This window comes from Petromyzon marinus, chromosome 49 (assembly GCF_048934315.1).
Source record: "Petromyzon marinus isolate PM22_M1 ecotype Great Lakes invasive population chromosome 49, UKy_Petmar_22M1.pri1.0, whole genome shotgun sequence".
NCBI classification, from domain to species: domain Eukaryota; kingdom Metazoa; phylum Chordata; class Hyperoartia; order Petromyzontiformes; family Petromyzontidae; genus Petromyzon; species Petromyzon marinus.
In genome coordinates this window covers 387589-407434 of record NC_133715.1, presented here as the reverse complement: position 1 = coordinate 407434, position 19846 = coordinate 387589, and positions in this window count along the sequence as shown.

The following is a 19846-nucleotide window of genomic DNA, read 5'->3' as shown; positions in this document are numbered from 1 at the left end:
CAGCTCTGAACCTTTTCCTACACTACATCAATTCCAGACATCCCGCCATCAAATTCACCATGGAAGTGGAGAAAGATGGCAAGCTACCATTCTTAGATGTTCTGTTTGAGAGGAAACCTGATGGCTCATTGGGGCATTCTGTCTACAGGAAACCCACCCACACAGAATCCTACTTGAAAAATGATTCCCACCACCACCCAGCCCAAAATAATTCTCTCATCAAAACGTTATACCATAGGGCTCATTGCATTTCGGACCAACACCACCTGACCAGTGAATTAAAACATGTACACCTGGCCCTCAAAAGGAATGGATACTCTGACCGTACCATCCCCCAAGCTGTTTCTCCCTCCATAAAAAAACAACCACTTGATACGCCGGTCAAAACCATCACACTGCCATATATATAGCAGGCGTTACTAAAAAGATTTTCAAAATTCTAAACAAACACAAGATCCAGGTCCGGTTCAATGCAGTACACAAAATTCGTGAACTGATCCCATCCGTGAAGGATGTCATTCCTGAATTACAGTACCCTGGGGTTCACAAATTGAGTTGTATCTGCGGTGATTGCTATATCGGGGAGACAAAGCGACATGTCTCTGACCGAATTCGCGAGCACAAATCAGATTTGAAACACGGCAGAACGAATTCTTCTGCCGTAGCTGATCACTGTTACACCGCTGTGGGTGATCACGATATAATTTTCTCCGATACCAAGGTTCTTTGCAAACCCACGGGTTTTTATCAGAGATTTGTTCACGATGCAATTCAGATCTACAAACACAGACACAATTTCAACCGAGAAGATGGTTTCAAATTAAGCAACCATTGGAAAGATGTTCTAAATCGAACCAAACATTAAACTAATTTTCAATGGTACAGTATATTTTTCAAGAAGTGGTACCCCAAACTTTCGCAGAACTTAAAAAAAAATTCCCTTTTCACACCATCAATAGGTAAACTCCCCCTCCTCCCCGCGCCAACCGGCATATTCACCCGCATGTACACCACCTCTACACCGTTCATCATGCTAGGTCGGCCAATTAAATGCTAATTTTTATGCTAATTCCTTTTTCAAGGCACCTTGTTTCCTCGCACACAGCTTAAAGGTCGCGGTCTGAGCGTGGCTGTGTTTCAGTCCAGCGCTGTCCTCGCGACAGCCTGGTCCCTTCACCTGATGAAGGCCGCTTGTGTTGTGGCCGAAACGTCGTGATTTTTGTTGTTTTATTTTTTTACCTACATGACTTTACCGAATAGAACCAAAGAGTATGGATCCTTGCAGTCAAGAAAGCTTTAAATCTAGAATTGATAACCTCTACGGGGAGGGCTTTCACTTATCTGTTAGAGCTTTAAACAGACAACGGGACAAGAAGTCACAGCTCGTCGAGACGCTGACCTTCCTCAAAAGATGCCGCGATCACAAGGTAATACCCATCGCTTTCACACTCACTTCTGCTGCTGTATCTTCTCCGAATTCTAAACAGATTTTGTTTAAGGCCAGCCTATCTTTAATCTCAGAGAGGATAAGGCTACTCCGATTTGAACTCGATACTTTAGACAGGACTCTCCTACAAGCTCATTTAATGTTAACACAAAAAATGTCACCTTCTGATTGGAATCGTGTAGACAACATGACTGCTTCTTCTGCTGATTCACTGTCAGTCAAATGTAAAGCTAATCTGATTTCTAAATTCAACCACCTATGAAAGAAGAACCCAGTTCCACGTATAACAAACCTAGACGTCAACAAAATCGTCATTAATCAGAGTAGCACCCCGATTTCGGATAATCTGAAAACAGTACTGGCTAGGGGACTGAATTTTGCTGTCACCCCAAAACACATACCAGTAGATGATATCATTTCTCAGGTCGATGTAGCCCTCAAAGGCGTAGGACACATCCAAGCAGACATTGCGAGAGCTGAAATAGCCACTATTCTTAAGAATGCTAAGAAACCCATGAGTAACATCAGCAAAAATGAACGCTCTGAACTCGCAAAATTAAATAACAGAAGTGATATAGTCATCCTCTCAGCCGATAAAGGCAACGCTACTGTAATTATGGAAAAAGATTCATACAACAACAAAATTCAGAAACCTGCTCAACGATGGAAGTTACTCAAAAATTAAAAATGACCCTACCAATACCCTAGCGAAAAAAAACAAGATCATCACAAGTTCGACCTCCCTAATCGACCCAACTAAACGTCCCTCCCTAAAACCTTCTGCTGCAAGACCCCCTAGATTCTATGGTCTTCCCAAGATTCATAAAGAAGGCACCCGACTACGAACCATCGTATCCACGATCAACTCCCCTACCTATAGACTAGCCCGTTTTCTGTCAGATTCCTTGCTGCCTTTCACTGGCAAGACCGCCTCAGCAGTACTTAATTCAGCCCAATTGGTCTCTATGGTCAAAGACGTTGTACTGTCCCCTGATGACATCCTTGTCAGCTTCGATGTGGTCTCTTTGTTCACCAAGGTCCCAGAACCTGATACCATTGAAATAATTGAAAATTTGGTCCAAAATTGACTAGACCCCGATACACCTGCACTGGTTAGGCACCGCCTCAACAATACCTACTTTACTTGGAATGGCTCCTTCTACAAACAAAAAGAGGGTACCCCCATGGGATCCCCCTTGTCACTAGTGATAGCCAATATTTTCATGGAGAAATTTGAATCAGACGCCATCCAGACTTCCACCCTCAGACCTTCTCTGTGGAAGAGATATGTGGATGACACTTTCGTCATTTGGCCACATGGCCTCCCAGCTCTGAACCTTTTCCTACACTACATCAATTCCAGACATCCCGCCATCAAATTCACCATGGAAGTGGAGAAAGATGGCAAGCTACCATTCTTAGATGTTCTGTTTGAGAGGAAACCTGATGGCTCATTGGGGCATTCTGTCTACAGGAAACCCACCCACACAGAATCCTACTTGAAAAATGATTCCCACCACCACCCAGCCCAAAATAATTCTCTCATCAAAACGTTATACCATAGGGCTCATTGCATTTCGGACCAACACCACCTGACCAGTGAATTAAAACATGTACACCTGGCCCTCAAAAGGAATGGATACTCTGACCGTACCATCCCCCAAGCTGTTTCTCCCTCCATAAAAAAACAACCACTTGATACGCCGATGAAAACCATCACACTGCCATATATATAGCAGGCGTTACTAAAAAGATTTTCAAAATTCTAAACAAACACAAGATCCAGGTCCGGTTCAATGCAGTACACAAAATTCGTGAACTGATCCCATCCGTGAAGGATGTCATTCCTGAATTACAGTACCCTGGGGTTCACAAATTGAGTTGTATCTGCGGTGATTGCTATATCGGGGAGACAAAGCGACATGTCTCTGACCGAATTCGCGAGCACAAATCAGATTTGAAACACGGCAGAACGAATTCTTCTGCCGTAGCTGATCACTGTTACACCGCTGTGGGTGATCACGATATAATTTTCTCCGATACCAAGGTTCTTTGCAAACCCACTGGTTTTTATCAGAGATTTGTTCACGATGCAATTCAGATCTACAAACACAGACACAATTTCCACCGAGAAGATGGTTTCAAATTAAGCAACCATTTGGAAAGATGTTCTAAATCGAACCAAACATTAAACTAATTTTCAATGGTACAGTATATTTTTCAAGTAGTGGTACCCCAAACTTTCGCAGAACTTAAAAAAAAAATTCCCTTTTCACACCATCAATAGGTAAACTCCCCCTCCTCCCCGCGCCAACCGGCATGTTCACCCGCATGTACACCACCTCTGCACCGTTCATCATGCTAAGTCGGACAATTAAATGCTAATTTTTATGCTAATTCCTTTGTCAAGGCACCTTGTTTCCTCGCACACAGCTTAAAGGTCGCGGTCTGAGCGTGGCTGTGTTTCAGTCCAGCGCTGTCCTCGAGACAGCCTGGTCGCTTCACCTGATGAAGGCCGCTTGTGTTGTGGCCGAAACGTCGTGATTTTTGTTGTTTTATTTTTTTACCTACATGACTTTACCGAATAGAACCAAAGAGTATGGATCATTGCAGTCACGAAAGCTTTAAATCTAGAATTGATGACCTCTACGGGGAGGGCTTTCACCTATCTGTTAGAGCTTTTAACAGACAACGGGACAAGAAGTCACAGCTCATCGAGACGCTGATCTTCCTCAAAAGATGCCGCGATCACAAGGTAATACCCATCGCTTTCACACTCACTTCTGCTGCTGTATCTTCTCCGAATTCTAAACAGATTCTGTTTAAGGCCAGCCTATCTTTAATCTCAGAGAGGATAAGGCAATAGGAATAGGTTTTACCCTTTTAACTGGCACAAAAACTGACACCTTCATTCAAGGCATCATGTTTGCAATAACCACAACACAAGCAGTCAAAATGCAAACAAAAGAGACAACTCTGATAATAATGTGCATTGTCCTTGAATTTGATTGGTCCACACCCGAGACAGCTTTTCTTAGAGCCTAGTCTCCATTGGTGTTGGACCAGAAGACGCCAAAAGGCGTACAACTCAAAAACAGCACACTATCAGAGTATTGAGGGCTCGGGGTGAGCATGTGCATTATGAGACCTCCTTTGCCAGTAACAAGATATAGGAATAGGTTTTACCCTTTTAACTGGCACAAAAACTGACACCTTTATTCAAGGCATCATGTTTGCAATAACCACAACACAAGCAGTCAAAATGCAAACAAAAAAGACAACTCTGATAATAATATGCATTGTCCTTGAATTTGATTGGTCCACACCCGAGACAGCTTTTCTTAGAGCCTAGTCTCCATTGGTGTTAAGCCAGAAGACGCCAAAAGGCGTACAACTAAAAAAACAGCACACTATCAGAGTATTGAGGGCTCGGGGTGAGCATGTACATTATGAGACCTCCTTTGCCAGTAACAAGATATAGGAATAGGTTTTACCCTTTTAACTGGCACAAAAACTGACACCTTCATTCAAGGCATCATGTTTGCAATAACCACAACACAAGCAGTCAAAATGCAAACAAAAGAGACAACTCTGATAATAATGTGCATTGTCCTTGAATTTGATTGGTCCACACCCGAGACAGCTTTTCTTAGAGCCTAGTCTCCATTGGTGTTGGACCAGAAGACGCCAAAAGGCGTACAACTCAAAAACAGCACACTATCAGAGTATTGAGGGCTCGGGGTGAGCATGTACATTATGAGACCTCCTTTACCAGTAACAAGATATAGGAATAGGTTTTACCCTTTTAACTGGCACAAAAACTGACACCTTTATTCAAGGCATCATGTTTGCAATAACCACAACACAAGCAGTCAAAATGCAAACAAAAGAGACAACTCTGATAATAATGTGCATTGTCCTTGAATTTGATTGGTCCACTCCCGAGACAGCTTTTCTTAGAGCCTAGTCTCCATTGGTGTTGGACCAGAAGACGCCAAAAGGCGTACAACTCAAAAAACAGCACACTATCAGAGTATTGAGGGCTTGGGGTGAGCATGTAAATTATGAGACCTCCTTTGCCAGTAACAGGATATAGGAATAGGTTTTACCCTTTTAACTGGCACAAAAACTGACACCTTTATTCAAGGCATCATGTTTGCAATAACCACAACACAAGCAGTCAAAAGCAAACAAAAAAGACACTCTGATAATAATATGCATTGTCCTTGAATTTGATTGGTCCACACCCGAGACAGCTTTTCTTAGAGCCTAGTCTCCATTGGTGTTGGACCAGAAGACGCCAAAAGGCGTACAACTCAAAAAACAGCACACTATCAGAGTATTGAGGGCTCGGGGTGAGCATGTACATTATGAGACCACCTTCGCCAGTAACAAGATATAGGAATAGGTTTTACCCTTTTAACTGGCACAAAAACTGACACCTTTATTCAAGGCATCATGTTTGCAATAACCACAACACAAGCAGTCAAAATGCAAACAAAAAAGACAACTCTGATAATAATATGCATTCTCCTTGAATTTGATTGGTCCACACCCGAGACAGCTTTTCTTAGAGCCGAGTCTCCATTGGTGTTGGACCAGAAGACGCCAAAAGGCGTACAACTAAAAAAACAGCACACTATCAGAGTATTGAGGGCTCGGGGTGAGCATGTACATTATGAGACCTCCTTTGCCAGTAACAAGATATAGGAATAGGTTTTACCCTTTTAACTGGCACAAAAACTGACACCTTTATTCAAGGCATCATGTTTGCAATAACCACAACACAAGCAGTCAAAATGCAAACAAAAAAGACAACTCTAATAATAATATGCATTGTCCTTGAATTTGATTGGTCCACACCCGAGACAGCTTTTCTTAGAGCCGAGTCTCCATTGGTGTTGGACCAGAAGACGCCAAAAGGCGTACAACTCAAAAAACAGCACACTATCAGAGTATTGAGGGCTCGGGGTGAGCATGTACATTATGAGACCTCCTTTGCCAGTAACAAGATATAGGAATAGGTTTTACCCTTTTAACTGGCACAAAAACTGACACCTTTATTCAAGGCATCATGTTTGCAATAACCACAACACAAGCAGTCAAAATGCAAACAAAAAAGACAACTCTGATAATAATATGCATTGTCCTTGAATTTGATTGGTCCACACCCGAGACAGCTTTTCTTAGAGCCGAGTCTCCATTGGTGTTGGACCAGAAGACGCCAAAAGGCGTACAACTCAAAAAAACAGCACACTATCAGAGTATTGAGGGCTCGGGGTGAGCATGTACATTATGAGACCTCCTTTGCAAGTAACAAGATATAGGAATAGGTTTTACCCTTTTAACTGGCACAAAAACTGACACCTTCATTCAAGGCATCATGTTTGCAATAACCACAACACAAGCAGTCAAAATGCAAACAAAAGAGACAACTCTGATAATAATGTGCATTGTCCTTGAATTTGATTGGTCCACACCCGAGACAGCTTTTCTTAGAGCCTAGTCTCCATTGGTGTTGAACCAGAAGACGCCAAAAGGCGTACAACTCAAAAACAGCACACTATCAGAGTATTGAGGGCTCGGGGTGAGCATGTACATTATGAGACCTCCTTTGCCAGTAACAAGATATAGGAATAGGTTTAACCCTTTTAACTGGCACAAAAAACTGACACCTTTTTTCAAGGCATCATGTTTGCAATAACCACAACACAAGCAGTCAAAAGCAAACAAAAAAGACAACTCTGATAATAATATGCATTCTCCTTGAATTTGATTGGTCCACACCCGAGACAGCTTTTCTTAGAGCCGAGTCTCCATTGGTGTTGGACCAGAAGACGCCAAAAGGCGTACGACTCAAAAAACAGCACACTATCAGAGTATTGAGGGCTCGGAGTGAGCATGTACATTATGAGACCTCCTTTGCCAGTAACAAGATATAGGAAGAGGTTTTACCCTTTTAACTGGCACAAAAACTGACCCCTTTATTCAAGGCATCATGTTTGCAATAACCACAACACAAGCAGTCAAAATGCAAACAAAAAAGACAACTCTGATAATAATATGCATTGTCCTTGAATTTGATTGGTCCACACCCGAGACAGCTTTTCTTAGAGCCTAGTCTCCATTGGTGTTGGACCAGAAGACGCCAAAAGGCGTACAACTCAAAAAACAGCACACTATCAGAGTATTGAGGGCTCGGGGTGAGCATGTACATTATGAGACCTCCTTTGCCAGTAACAAGATATAGGAAGAGGTTTTACCCTTTTAACTGGCACAAAAACTGACACCTTTATTCAAGGCATCATGTTTGCAATAACCACAACACAAGCAGTCAAAATGCAAACAAAAAAGACAACTCTGATAATAATATGCATTGTCCTTGAATTTGATTGGTCCACACCCGAGACAGCTTTTCTTAGAGCCTAGTCTCCATTGGTGTTGGGCCAGAAGACGCCAAAAGGCGTACAACTAAAAAAACAGCACACTATCAGAGTATTGAGGGCTCGGGGTGAGCATGTACATTATGAGACCTCCTTTGCCAGTAACAAGATATAGGAATAGGTTTTACCCTTTTAACTGGCACAAAAACTGACACCTTTATTCAAGGCATCATGTTTGCAATAACCACAACACAAGCAGTCAAAAGCAAACAAAAAAGACAACTCTGATAATAATATGCATTGTCCTTGAATTTGATTGGTCCACACCCGAGACAGCTTTTCTTAGAGCCGAGTCTCCATTGGTTTTGGACCAGAAGACGCCAAAAGGCGTACAACTCAAAAAACAGCACACTATCAGAGTATTGAGGGCTCGGGGTGAGCATGTACATTATGAGACCTCCTTTGCCAGTAACAAGATATAGGAATAGGGTTTACCCTTTTAACTGGCACAAAAACTGACACCTTTATTCAAGGCATCATGTTTGCAATAACCACAACACAAGCAGTCAAAATGCAAACAAAAAAGACAACTCTGATAATAATATGCATTGTCCTTGAATTTGATTGGTCCACACCCGAGACAGCTTTTCTTAGAGCATAGTCTCCATTGGTGTTGGACCAGAAGACGCCAAAAGGCGTACAACTCAAAAAACAGCACACTATCAGAGAATTAAGGGCTCGGGGTGAGCATGTACATTATGAGACCTCCTTTGCCAGTAACAAGATATAGGAATAGGTTTTACCCTTTTAACTGGCACAAAAACTGACACCTTTATTCAAGGCATTATGTTTGCAATAACCACAACACAAGCAGTCAAAATGCAAACAAAAAAGACAACTCTGATAATAATATGCATTGTCCTTGAATTTGATTGGTCCACACCCGAGACAGCTTTTCTTAGAGCCTAGTCTCCATTGGTGTTGGACCAGAAGACGCCAAAAGTCGTACAACTCAAAAAACAGCACACTATCAGAGTATTGAGGGCTCGGGGTGAGCATGTACATTATGAGACCTCCTTTGCCAGTAACAAGATATAGGAATAGGTTTTACCCTTTTAACTGGCACAAAAACTGACACCTTTATTCAAGGCATCATGTTTTCAATAACCACAACACAAGCAGTCAAAACGCAAACAAAAAAGACAACTCTGATAATAATATGCATTGTCCTTGAATTTGATTGGTCCACAACCGAGACAGCTTTTCTTAGAGCCTAGTCTCCATTGGTGTTGGACCAGAAGACGCCAAAAGGCGAACAACTAAAAAACCAGCACACTATCAGAGTATTGAGGGCTCGGGGTGAGCATGTACATTATGAGACCTCCTTTGCCAGTAACAATATATAGGAATAGGTTTTACCCTTTTAACTGGCACAAAAACTGACAATTTTATTCAAGGCATCATGTTTTCAATAACCACAACACAAGCAGTCAAAATGCAAACAAAAAAGACAACTCTGATAATAATATGCATTGTCCTTGAATTTGATTGGTCCACACCCGAGACAGCTTTTCTTAGAGCCTAGTCTCCATTGGTGTTGGACCAGAAGACGCCAAAAGGCATACAACTCAAAAAACAGCACACTATCAGAGTATTAAGGGCTCGGGGTGAGCATGTACATTATGAGACCTCCTTTGCCAGTAACAAGATATAGGAATAGGTTTTACCCTTTTAACTGGCACAAAAACTGACACCTTTATTCAAGGCATCATGTTTGCAATAACCACAACACAAGCAGTCAAAATGCAAACAAAAAAGACAACTCTGATAATAATATGCATTGTCCTTGAATTTGATTGGTCCACACCCGAGACAGCTTTTCTTAGAGCCTAGTCTCCATTGGTGTTGGACCAGAAGACGCCAAAAGGCGTACAACTCAAAAAACGGCACACTATCAGAGTATTGAGGGCTCGGGGTGAGCATGTACATTATGAGACCTCCTTAGCCAGTAACAAGATATAGGAATAGGTTTTACCCTTTTAACTGGCACAAAAACTGACACCTTTATTCAAGGCATCATGTTTTCAATAACCACAACACAAGCAGTCAAAATGCAAACAAAAAAGACAACTCTGATAATAATATGCATTGTCCTTGAATTTGATTGGTCCACACCCGAGACAGCTTTTCTAAGAGCCTAGTCTCCATTGGTGTTGGACCAGAAGACACCAAAAGGCGTACAACTCAAAAAACAGCACACTATCAGAGTATTGAGGGCTCGGGGTGAGCATGTACCTTATGAGACCTCCTTTGCCAGTAACAAGATATAGGAATAGGTTTTGCCCTATTAACTGGAACAAAAACTGACACCTTTATTCAAGGCATCATGTTTGCAATAACCACAACACAAGCAGTCAAAATGCAAACAAAAAAGACAACTCTGATAATAATATGCATTGTCCTTGAATTTGATTGGTCACACACCCGAGACAGCTTTTCTTAGAGCCTAGTCTCCATTGGTGCTGGACCAGAAGACGCCAAAAGGCGTACAACTCAAAAAACAGCACACTATCAGAGTATTGAGGGCTCGGGGTGAGCATGTACATTATGAGACCTCCTTTGCCAGTAACAAGATATAGGAATAGGTTTTACCCTTTTAACTGGCACAAAAACTGACACCTTTATTCAAGGCATCATGTTTGCAATAACCACAACACAAGCAGTCAAAATGCAAACAAAAAAGACAACTCTGATAATAATATGCATTGTCCTTGAATTTGATTGGTCACACACCCGAGACAGCTTTTCTTAGAGCCTAGTCTCCATTGGTGTTGGACCAGAAGACGCCAAAAGGCGTACAACTCAAAAAACAGCACACTATCAGAGTATTAAGGGCTCGGGGTGAGCATGTACATTATGAGACCTCCTTTGCCAGTAACAAGATATAGGAATAGGTTTTACCCTTTTAACTGGCACAAAAACTGACACCTTTATTCAAGGCATCATGTTTGCAATAACCACAACACAAGCAGTCAAAATGCAAACAAAAAAGACAACTCTGATAATAATATGCATTGTCCTTGAATTTGATTGGTCCACACCCAAGACAGCTTTTCTTAGAGCCTAGTCTCCATTGGTGTTGGACCAGAAGACGCCAAAAGGCGTACAACTCAAAAAACGGCACACTATCAGAGTATTGAGGGCTCGGGGTGAGCATGTACATTATGAGACCTCCTTAGCCAGTAACAAGATATAGGAATAGGTTTTACCCTTTTAACTGGCACAAAAACTGACACCTTTATTCAAGGCATCATGTTTTCAATAACCACAACACAAGCAGTCAAAATGCAAACAAAAAAGACAACTCTGATAATAATATGCATTGTCCTTGAATTTGATTGGTCCACACCCGAGACAGCTTTTCTAAGAGCCTAGTCTCCATTGGTGTTGGACCAGAAGACACCAAAAGGCGTACAACTCAAAAAACAGCACACTATCAGAGTATTGAGGGCTCGGGGTGAGCATGTACATTATGAGACCTCCTTTGCCAGTAACAAGATATAGGAATAGGTTTTGCCCTTTTAACTGGAACAAAAACTGACACCTTTATTCAAGGCATCATGTTTGCAATAACCACAACACAAGCAGTCAAAATGCAAACAAAAAAGACAACTCTGATAATAATATGCATTGTCCTTGAATTTGATTGGTCACACACCCGAGACAGCTTTTCTTAGAGCCTAGTCTCCATTGGTGTTGGACCAGAAGACGCCAAAAGGCGTACAACTCAAAAAACAGCACACTATCAGAGTATTGAGGGCTCGGGGTGAGCATGTACATTATGAGACCTCCTTTGCCAGTAACAAGATATAGGAATAGGGTTTACCCTTTTAACTGGCACAAAAACTGACACCTTTATTCAAGGCATCATGTTTGCAATAACCACAACACAAGCAGTCAAAATGCAAACAAAAAAGACAACTCTGATAATAATATGCATTGTCCTTGAATTTGATTGGTCCACACCCGAGACAGCTTTTCTTAGAGCCTAGTCTCCATTGGTGTTGGACCAGAAGACACCAAAAGGCGTACAACTCAAAAAACAGCACACTATCAGAGTATTGAGGGCTCGGGGTGAGCATGTACATTATGAGACCTCCTTTGCCAGTAACAAGATATAGGAATAGGTTTTACCCTTTTAACTGGAACAAAAACTGACACCTTTATTCAAAGCATCATGTTTGCAATAACCACAACACAAGCAGTCAAAATGCAAACAAAAAATACAACTCTGATAATAATATGCATTGTCCTTGAATTTGATTGGTCACACACCCGAGACAGCTTTTCTTAGAGCCTAGTCTCCATTGGTGTTGGACCAGAAGACGGCAAAAGGCGTACAACTCAAAAAACAGCACACTATCAGAGTATTAAGGGCTCGGGGTGAGCATGTACATTATGAGACCTCCTTTGCCAGTAACAAGATATAGGAATAGGTTTTACCCTTTTAACTGGCACAAAAACTGACACCTTTATTCAAGGCATCATGTTTGCAATAACCACAACACAAGCAGTCAAAATGCAAACAAAAAAGACAACTCTGATAATAATATGCATTGTCCTTGAATTTGATTGGTCCACACCCGAGACAGCTTTTCTTAGAGCCTAGTCTCCATTGGTGTTGGACCAGAAGACGCCAAAAGGCGTACAACTCAAAAAACGGCACACTATCAGAGTATTGAGGGCTCGGGGTGAGCATGTACATTATGAGACCTCCTTAGCCAGTAACAAGATATAGGAATAGGTTTTACCCTTTTAACTGGCACAAAAACTGACACCTTTATTCAAGGCATCATGTTTTCAATAACCACAACACAAGCAGTCAAAATGCAAACAAAAAAGACAACTCTGATAATAATATGCATTGTCCTTGAATTTGATTGGTCCACACCCGAGACAGCTTTTCTAAGAGCCTAGTCTCCATTGGTGTTGGACCAGAAGACACCAAAAGGCGTACAACTCAAAAAACAGCACACTATCAGAGTATTGAGGGCTCGGGGTGAGCATGTACATTATGAGACCTCCTTTGCCAGTAACAAGATATAGGAATAGGTTTTGCCCTTTTAACTGGAACAAAAACTGACACCTTTATTCAAGGCATCATGTTTGCAATAACCACAACACAAGCAGTCAAAATGCAAACAAAAAAGACAACTCTGATAATAATATGCATTGTCCTTGAATTTGATTGGTCACACACCCGAGACAGCTTTTCTTAGAGCATAGTCTCCATTGGTGTTGGACCAGAAGACGCCAAAAGGCGTACAACTCAAAAAACAGCACACTATCAGAGTATTGAGGGCTCGGGGTGAGCATGTACATTATGAGACCTCCTTTGCCAGTAACAAGATATAGGAATAGGGTTTACCCTTTTAACTGGCACAAAAACTGACACCTTTATTCAAGGCATCATGTTTGCAATAACCACAACACAAGCAGTCAAAATGCAAACAAAAAAGACAACTCTGATAATAATATGCATTGTCCTTGAATTTGATTGGTCCACACCCGAGACAGCTTTTCTTAGAGCATAGTCTCCATTGGTGTTGGACCAGAAGACGCCAAAAGGCGTACAACTCAAAAAACAGCACACTATCAGAGTATTGAGGGCTCGGGGTGAGCATGTACATTATGAGACCTCCTTTGCCAGTAACAAGATATAGGAATAGGTTTTACCCTTTTAACTGGCACAAAAACTGACACCTTTATTCAAGGCATCATGTTTGCAATAACCACAACACAAGCAGTCAAAATGCAAACAAAAAAGACAACTCTGATAATAATATGCATTGTCCTTGAATTTGATTGGTCCACACCCGAGACAGCTTTTCTTAGAGCATAGTCTCCATTGGTGTTGGACCAGAAGACGCCAAAAGGCGTACAACTCAAAAAACAGCACACTATCAGAGTATTGAGGGCTCGGGGTGAGCATGTACATTATGAGACCTCCTTTGCCAGTAACAAGATATAGGAATAGGTTTTACCCTTTTAACTGGCACAAAAACTGACACCTTTATTCAAGGCATCATGTTTGCAATAACCACAACACAAGCAGTCAAAATGCAAACAAAAAAGACAACTCTGATAATAATATGCATTGTCCTTGAATTTGATTGGTCCACACCCGAGACAGCTTTTCTTAGAGCCTAGTTTCCATTGGTGTTGGACCAGAAGACACCAAAAGGCGTACAACTCAAAAAACAGCACACTATCAGAGTATTGAGGGCTCGGGGTGAGCATGTACATTATGAGACCTCCTTTGCCAGTAACAAGATATAGGAATAGGTTTTACCCTTTTAACTGGAACAAAAACTGACACCTTTATTCAAAGCATCATGTTTGCAATAACCACAACACAAGCAGTCAAAATGCAAACAAAAAAGACAACTCTGATAATAATATGCATTGTCCTTGAATTTGATTGGTCACACACCCGAGACAGCTTTTCTTAGAGCCTAGTCTCCATTGGTGTTGGACCAGAAGACGCCAAAAGGCGTACAACTCAAAAAACAGCACACTATCAGAGAATTAAGGGCTCGGGGTGAGCATGTACATTATGAGACCTCCTTTGCCAGTAACAAGATATAGGAATAGGTTTTACCCTTTTAACTGGCACAAAAACTGACACCTTTATTCAAGGCATCATGTTTGCAATAGCCACAACACAAGCAGTCAAAATGCAAACAAAAAAGACAACTCTGATAATAATATGCATTGTCCTTGAATTTGATTGGTCCACACCCGAGACAGCTTTTCTTAGAGCATAGTCTCCATTGGTGTTGGACCAGAAGACGCCAAAAGGCGTACAACTCAAAAAACAGCACACTATCAGAGTATTGAGGGCTCGGGGTGAGCATGTACATTATGAGACCTCCTTTGCCAGTAACAAGATATAGGAATAGGTTTTACCCTTTTAACTGGCACAAAAACTGACACCTTTATTCAAGGCATCATGTTTGCAATAACCACAACACAAGCAGTCAAAATGCAAACAAAAAAGACAACTCTGATAATAATATGCATTGTCCTTGAATTTGATTGGTCCACACCCGAGACAGCTTTTCTTAGAGCCTAGTCTCCATTGGTGTTGGACCAGAAGACACCAAAAGGCGTACAACTCAAAAAACAGCACACTATCAGAGTATTGAGGGCTCGGGGTGAGCATGTACATTATGAGACCTCCTTTGCCAGTAACAAGATATAGGAATAGGTTTTACCCTTTTAACTGGAACAAAAACTGACACCTTTATTCAAAGCATCATGTTTGCAATAACCACAACACAAGCAGTCAAAATGCAAACAAAAAAGACAACTCTGATAATAATATGCATTGTCCTTGAATTTGATTGGTCACACACCCGAGACAGCTTTTCTTAGAGCCTAGTCTCCATTGGTGTTGGACCAGAAGACGCCAAAAGGCGTACAACTCAAAAAACAGCACACTATCAGAGAATTAAGGGCTCGGGGTGAGCATGTACATTATGAGACCTCCTTTGCCAGTAACAAGATATAGGAATAGGTTTTACCCTTTTAACTGGCACAAAAACTGACACCTTTATTCAAGGCATCATGTTTGCAATAACCACAACACAAGCAGTCAAAATGCAAACAAAAAAGACAACTCTGATAATAATATGCATTGTCCTTGAATTTGATTGGTCCACACCCGAGACAGCTTTTCTTAGAGCATAGTCTCCATTGGTGTTGGACCAGAAGACGCCAAAAGGCGTACAACTCAAAAAACAGCACACTATCAGAGTATTGAGGGCTCGGGGTGAGCATGTACATTATGAGACCTCCTTTGCCAGTAACAAGATATAGGAATAGGGTTTACCCTTTTAACTGGCACAAAAACTGACACCTTTATTCAAGGCATCATGTTTGCAATAACCACAACACAAGCAGTCAAAATGCAAACAAAAAAGACAACTCTGATAATAATATGCATTGTCCTTGAATTTGATTGGTCACACACCCGAGACAGCTTTTCTTAGAGCATTGTCTCCATTGGTGTTGGACCAGAAGACGCCAAAAGGCGTACAACTCAAAAAACAGCACACTATCAGAGTATTGAGGGCTCGGGGTGAGCATGTACATTATGAGACCTCCTTTGCCAGTAACAAGATATAGGAATAGGTTTTACCCTTTTACCTGGCACAAAAACTGACACCTTTATTCAAGGCATCATGTTTGCAATAACCACAACACAAGCAGTCAAAATGCAAACAAAAAAGACAACTCTGATAATAATATGCATTGTCCTTGAATTTGATTGGTCACACACCCGAGACAGCTTTTCTTAGAGCCTAGTCTCCATTGGTGTTGGACCAGAAGACGCCAAAAGGCGTACAATTCAAAAAACAGCACACTATCAGAGTATTAAGGGCTCGGGGTGAGCATGTACATTATGAGACCTCCTTTGCCAGTAACAAGATATAGGAATGGGTTTTACCCTTTTAACTGGCACAAAAACTGACACCTTTATTCAAGGCATCATGTTTGCAATAACCACAACACAAGCAGTCAAAATGCAAACAAAAAAGACAACTCTGATAATAATATGCATTGTCCTTGAATTTGATTGGTCCACACCCGAGACAGCTTTTCATAGAGCCTAGTCTCCATTGGTGTTGGACCAGAAGACGCCAAAAGGCGTACAACTCAAAAAACGGCACACAATCAGAGTATTGAGGGCTCCGGGTGAGCATGTACATTATGAGACCTCCTTTGCCAGTAACAAGATATTAGAATAGGTTTTACCCTTTTAACTGGCACAAAAACTGACACCTTTATTCAAGGCATCATGTTTGCAATAACCACAACACAAGCAGTCAAAATGCAAACAAAAAAGACAACTCTGATAATAATATGCATTGTCCTTGAATTTGATTGGTCCACACCCGAAACAGCTTTTCTTAGAGCCTAGTCTCCATTGGTGTTGGACCAGAAGACGCCAAAAGGCGTACAACTCAAAAAACAGCACACTATCAGAGTATTGAGGGCTCGGGGTGAGCATGTACATTATGAGACCTCCTTTGCCAGTAACAAGATATAGGAATAGGTTTTACCCTTTTAACTGGCACAAAAACTGACACCTTTATTCAAGGCATCATGTTTGCAATAACCACAACACAAGCAGTCAAAATGCAAACAAAAAAAACCAACTCTGATAATAATATGCATTGTCCTTGAATTTGATTGGTCCACACCCGAGACAGCTTTTCTTAGAGCCTAGTCTCCATTGGTGTTGGACCAGAAGACGCCAAAAGGCGTACAACTCAAAAAAACAGCACACTATTAGAGTATTGAGGGCTCGGGGTGAGCATGTACATTATGATACCTCCTTTGCCAGTAACAAGATATAGGAATAGGTTTTACACTTTTAACTGGCACAAAAACTGACACCTTTATTCAAGGCATCATGTTTTCAATAACCACAACACAAGCAGTCAAAATGCAAACAAAAAAGACAACTCTGATAATAATATGCATTGTCCTTGAATTTGATTGGTCACACCCGAGACAGCTTTTCTTAGAGCCTACTCTCCATTGGTGTTGGACCAGAAGACGCCAAAGGCGTACAACTCAAAAAACAGCACACAATCAGAGTATTGAGGGCTCCGGGTGAGCATGTACATTATGAGACCTCCTTTGCCAGTAACAAGATATAGGAATAGGTTTTACCCTTTTAACTGGCACAAAAACTGACACCTTTATTCAAGGCATCATGTTTGCAATAACCACAACACAAGCAGTCAAAATGCAAACAAAAAAGACAACTCTGATAAAAATATGCATTGTCCTTGAATTTGATTGGTCCACACCCGAGACAGCTTTTCTTAGAGCCTAGTCTCCATTGGTGTTGGACCAGAAGACGCCAAAAGGCGTACAACTCAAAAAACAGCACACTATCAGAGTATTGAGGGCTCGGGGTGAGCATGTACATTATGAGACCTCCTTTGCCAGTAACAAGATATAGGAATAGGTTTTACCCTTTTACCTGGCACAAAAACTGACACCTTTATTCAAGGCATCATGTTTGCAATAACCACAACACAAGCAGTCAAAATGCAAACAAAAAAGACAACTCTGATAATAATATGCATTGTCCTTGAATTTGATTGGTCACACACCCGAGACAGCTTTTCTTAGAGCCTAGTCTCCATTGGTGTTGGACCAGAAGACGCCAAAAGGCGTACAATTCAAAAAACAGCACACTATCAGAGTATTAAGGGCTCGGGGTGAGCATGTACATTATGAGACCTCCTTTGCCAGTAACAAGATATAGGAATGGGTTTTACCCTTTTAACTGGCACAAAAACTGACACCTTTATTCAAGGCATCATGTTTGCAATAACCACAACACAAGCAGTCAAAATGCAAACAAAAAAGACAACTCTGATAATAATATGCATTGTCCTTGAATTTGATTGGTCCACACCCGAGACAGCTTTTCATAGAGCCTAGTCTCCATTGGTGTTGGACCAGAAGACGCCAAAAGGCGTACAACTCAAAAAACGGCACACAATCAGAGTATTGAGGGCTCCGGGTGAGCATGTACATTATGAGACCTCCTTTGCCAGTAACAAGATATTAGAATAGGTTTTACCTTTTAACTGGCACAAAAACTGACACCTTTATTCAAGGCATCATGTTTGCAATAACCACAACACAAGCAGTCAAAATGCAAACAAAAAAGACAACTCTGATAATAATATGCATTGTCCTTGAATTTGATTGGTCCACACCCGAAACAGCTTTTCTTAGAGCCTAGTCTCCATTGGTGTTGGACCAGAAGACGCCAAAAGGCGTACAACTCAAAAAACAGCACACTATCAGAGTATTGAGGGCTCGGGGTGAGCATGTACATTATGAGACCTCCTTTGCCAGTAACAAGATATAGGAATAGGTTTTACCCTTTTAACTGGCACAAAAACTGACACCTTTATTCAAGGCATCATGTTTGCAATAACCACAACACAAGCAGTCAAAATGCAAACAAAAAAAAACAACTCTGATAATAATATGCATTGTCCTTGAATTTGATTGGTCCACACCCGAGACAGCTTTTCTTAGAGCCTAGTCTCCATTGGTGTTGGACCAGAAGACGCCAAAGGCGTACAACTCAAAAAACAGCACACAATCAGAGTATTGAGGGCTCCGGGTGAGCATGTACATTATGAGACCTCCTTTGCCAGTAACAAGATATAGGAATAGGTTTTACCCTTTTAACTGGCACAAAAACTGACACCTTTATTCAAGGCATCAGTGTGTTGTGGTGATTGCAAACATCATGCCTTGAATAAAGGTGTCAGTTTTTGTGCCAGTTAAAAGGGTAAACCTATTCCTATATCTTGTTACTGGCAAAGGAGGTCTCATAATGTACATGCTCACCCCGAGCCCTCAATACTCTGATAGTGTGCTGTTTTTTGAGTTGTACGCCTTTTGGCGTCTTCTGGTCCAACACCAATGGAGACTAGGCTCTAAGTAAAAGCTGTCTCGGGTATGGACCAATCAAATTCAAGGACAATGCATATTAGACATTTTACGTCTGACACCGTGACATCGTAGCACAGGGCCGCCTAAAGCACGGTGCCCGGGGCGGTTTCCCCAGTACACCGTACCCGGGGGACGGCTCTGCTCCTGTTAATGTATTTATATTTATTACTACTACCCTTATTTAGCCAGCATGAGCCTCACTCAGTCTCAAGACTCTTTTTTAGTAGCGTCCTGCCAAGTTGTTTGCAGTACAGAACAAATTTGCTTTTGCTACTGCTGCTATGCGATCCCGATTGAATGATTTGGAGGTTCAATTGCTAACACTGACGAGGATGTCCATCCAAAACTGGTTGCGTTGCGTTTGTCAGGGTTCAGTTACGTGGAGGAAAATGCCAAACCCAAAGGAATGAAAGTTACATTTTAACGTACAATTTTATTGAGGGACTGTGTGTTGTCT